The following is a 4,578-nucleotide window of genomic DNA, read 5'->3' as shown; positions in this document are numbered from 1 at the left end:
GCCCCTGCTCACCGCAACTAGAGAAAGCCCGTACGCAGCAACAAAGACCCAATGCAGCCAAAAATAAATAAATTTATTAAAAAATCATAAAATAAAGGTTACTGTTAAATGTCCTCCATTTAGAAGTGACAATTTCTCCATCTAAATATAACATATTTAGATGAACTATATTTGTGAATTCACAGGTTTATCAGCTATTTGCTTTTCTTTTAGAGCAGGCCTCAGAACTGGATGGTAAGTTGTTATACACATGGAATGTTATACACATTTTAATATACACATTTTAATATACATGAGCAACTCAGTGACCTTACATTATTGAACATTAATAATTTCTCTTCATAGAGAAAGACGTTTTATTATGTTATTCATTTAATGAGATCTATGTGCATTATTTTTGTTTGTGACATATCTGGCAAAGAAAAGTCACCATAAGATATAGAACTTATCATTAATTTATTATAAATATTCAAAACAATTTAATGGGGCTTGAACAAAATAAGAATTTTGCATTGCTTAGCTACTGACTTATTTTTACTCAATTTCACTGAGGTATAATTTACATAAAATTAAATAAACCCTCTTTCAAGTGTGATAAATTTTGACAAATATATCCACCCAAATAATCATCAGCCACAATCAAGATATAAAACATTTCTATAACCCCCCAAAACTCCTTTATGATGCTTTATATCATCCTCACTTCCCCAGCCCTATGAAAACAGCAATCTACTTTCTGTCACTACAGATATTGATTTTTGCAAATTACTGAGGCACAATTTACATACAAGATAATGCATTCATTTTAAGTGTGCAGTTTGCTATAGCTATTGATTTTCAGAAAGTAAAATTACTCTCTCTATATGTTTTTCTCTTGAATTTTCAGCTGTAGTTATTAATTAAAAAAACAAACTTACCAATCATTTGGTTATATAGGAACGCATTAAATAAAGTTCTCTTTGTTTTCTATACACACAGACTCACACAGAGTACCTCCATACTTTCTGCACACAAACTGTGTGATATCACAGTATTCTTGATCCAAAAACTATTCTTGAAAAATTGCTGATACAAAGGCCAGTGAAAGCAGACATAAAACTAAGCTACTGATTTAGAACCAAGCTGTTATTAGCTACTGCAACACACATATGCATCATAAGGTCCCTGAAATATCGACATTAATGGTATTCCTAGCTAATCACTCCTATAAAATTATGTTAAGGAAGGTAGAGTATAAATCTTAAGTAAACAAATGAATAAATAAATATACATAGTTGGTGATTTAATGCTTGTGTGTGGGAGAGGATGGATAGAGAATATGTTATCCAGCGACTTCCACTAATTGATGCTATTAGCATGTTTTATGAGTTATTGATTTCTAAATGTCTTCTTCCCAGTTTAGCAAGAGAATCAGATCTTAGAGGACCATGCCAGCTAATCTTTTTTTTATCAGGTAGGATGGATAATGGTTTGAATGTAATCCAGCTTCCTGAAAGTGAATGAATAGAATGACTTCCCACAGTGTGGTATCCCAATTTGCATGTGAGTTACAGTAACAATTTCTGGGAGCAAATTCTTGTAATTTAGAAATTTGGAGCTCCTGAGAAAATTTTGAAGGAAGGGGCACCTGAACCATTTTAAAATTCACAAAATAAACAAGAATAGCCATCATATAATCAATCAATAGCCATTGTACAATTAATCTATCACTTCATTTTGACAAACGTGTCATGAATGTATTGTATATGAAATACCACTTAAGGCCATGGCGATACACAAACAAAGGAGGGCTTCTGCTCTCGAGTTCCCACTTTAAACAGGCAGGAGAAAGAGAACATTAAATTAACAATTATAACATAGAGTGCTAAGTACACTTAGAAATGTGTCCAGAGTGCCATGGTAGCAGGGATAAAGAACACTGGATTTAGGTCAAGAGAATCAGAGAAAAACTTTCTAAAGGTGATGATATTTTTGTTACCTCAAGGAGGAGCAGAAATTAGGCAAATTAGAGGAAGTAGAGTTTGGCTGCATTCCTAAGAAACCTCTTGTTATTAAAAGTCACATTATAACTTCTTCAATGAAAAAAGGTAAGATGCTAGAGAACTTCGAAATTGTAATAGTAAGGTTTTTTCTCCTGCAGAAATTTCAGTAATAAAGATATCTCTACTGTTATAAGGGTATTTTTATATTATAAACAGCAAAAACAAAAAAATCAAAATGGGCAAAATCAAAACTAAACAGTTTCTCATTTACTCTTTGGTCCACGCAACCTCAGTTCCTTTTTTGCTGAGTCCTGACCTCACAATTGTGCTTGCTAGGCTTATCGCAGCTGCCAAAGGTAAAGAAAACAGCCCAAGAACAGAAATCCATGGAAAGATGTTGGCAGAGCATCTGGCCATGCAGTCAAAGCAGTCATGTGTTTCCATGCACTGTCTGCATGTTTCCCCCCCTCTACTAGTGAGCTATTAATTCCTAATAGAGACTGACTTATAATCAATAGTAGTTTACACAATGCAAAGTAGGTTTCATAATTAGTTGATTGCATTATATCTAATTCCCATTATAAAAGCTTGTTCTGTTGGAGATATGCCTGAAGTTTGGTGTGACTGGAGCACAAAATGTAACTGGGGGTAGTTTCCTTCAAAAGTGAGCCTGGAGAAGTACCTAGATCCTGGAGGCCTTTGTGTGCCATGCTAAGGAATTTGGATTTTATTCTGAAAGCAATACGGGAGATTGATTAATGAATTACAGGGAGGGTTGAGAGAGAGCCTAAGATTTGAATTTAGAAAAAGTTCCCTGGCAGCAGTGTAAAAAATAGATTGTGTGTTGGATGTTGGTGAGAGAGACTATTTATTAGGATAATGAGGACCTAAAGTAAGGCAGTAGGAAAGAAAAGGAGGGACTAATTTAGACAGATAAGAAACACTGAATGATTTTACTTAGTGACAAACTTGATGTAGAGGTGTGTATACATGTGTGTGTGGTGTGTGGTGTGTGTGTGTGTGTGTGTGTGTGTGTGTGTGTGTGTGTGGCAATACTTGCAACTGTGTAGAGGGAGTTTAATGACTATCTTTATGTCTTAGGGCTACCAGGTGAGATAAGAAAGACAGTAGGAGAATCAGGAACAGGATTTCTGGAGGGGAGCGATGGAGGAGGATGGCTCATTCATAAATTTAATTTATGTATGAAATATAAGAGGAAATACTCAATAGGTAGGCCTGAAAATCTGGGAATTACATTACAGATAAACAGGATTTTAGAAAATAAAATTCTACTTAAAATTTTATCAAAGTAAAACATACATGTGGTTAAAAGCATCAATTTATCAGTAATGGCTTAGAAAGAAAAACCATGATTAATTACAGTGTGGCAGTTATGGATTGGAGCCTCTCGGCTCCAAATCCATCTGCCATTGTCAGCTCTGGACCCTCGAAGCATTTCCCTTTTGCAACAAGCACAGTGTTACGCTTTTACAGCAGAGGGCACTGGAAGGACACTGGAAAAGGAAGGGATTTCTCTTACTGATTCCTGATGTTGCTTCAGTCGGCTCCTGCAGCATGGGTGGCTTCTGCAGGATCCAGCACCAAAAGCCTGAGTGGCCTTCTGCAGATCTAGGCCTGGCAGCGTGCACAGCTTCTCCAGCACACAGTGGTCAGCAGCTTTCTCAGACACCTCCTCTGGCAGCTTTGTGGCAAGTTCCTAGGTGTAACACCTCCCTGTAAAGGGCTTACCTATGAATGCCCTCCTCTGGCACCTCGGAGGGTGGATTTCCAGCCAGCTCCAGGTGACAGATTTCCAGAAAATTCTGCTGGCATGGCACCATGGCAACTCCTCTGTCATCCAGTGAGCCACAGCTGTGCCCTCTCCTGGAAGGTCTGGATATCAGCTCTGAGGAAGAGACTTTCCTTAAGCACTCTAGCTCAGACCTAGGCGGAGGGGCTGCTCTTTTTTTTATACGTTATTCCTATATTCTTCAGAGTCCTCTTCAGTTCTTACTAGTCAATTGTTTGTTACTTCAATTCTGTTTTAGTTAGTAGCATTTTGTATTTAACTTTCCATCTTCAGATTACTGGGATGTTTCTCTCTTCTGATTGAACCCTGACTGATACATCTTTTCTACTTCTCACAAAACTAATGCCACCCTCCAGAGGCAGTAACTTTTTACTATTTTTTTTTTTTTTTTTTTTTTACTATTTCTCATTTTAGCTTTCCTGATGGTTTTATGGGCTATTCTAAGATAATGAGGATTTAGTGTATTTCCATATCACCCCCCACCTCTGTCACTTCCATCACTTTCTCCCTTTCTCCCATGCCCCTTCCTCTTCCCCTGGATATGAATATCACCTTTCTCAGTTCCTCCACTGGTCACTCTGCAAAATGTCAAACTATGTACCTAATTCTCATTTCTTATTCTATTACCTAAGGAAAGTATATGTTTTTTCCTACTAATCTTGTAATGTGAGAACATTGTCATTCTTTCCCTTTGCTCCACCTTTGTCTCCCTTTCACCTCCATATATGTATCAGCCCTGCTTTTATTTTCTTAAAATTAAAAAAAATATGGACAAAATTTAATTTG

Source organism: Delphinus delphis, chromosome 5 (assembly GCF_949987515.2).
Source record: "Delphinus delphis chromosome 5, mDelDel1.2, whole genome shotgun sequence".
In the NCBI taxonomy this organism is placed as follows: Eukaryota; Metazoa; Chordata; class Mammalia; order Artiodactyla; family Delphinidae; genus Delphinus; species Delphinus delphis.
Note: the sequence above shows the minus strand (reverse complement) of the source record.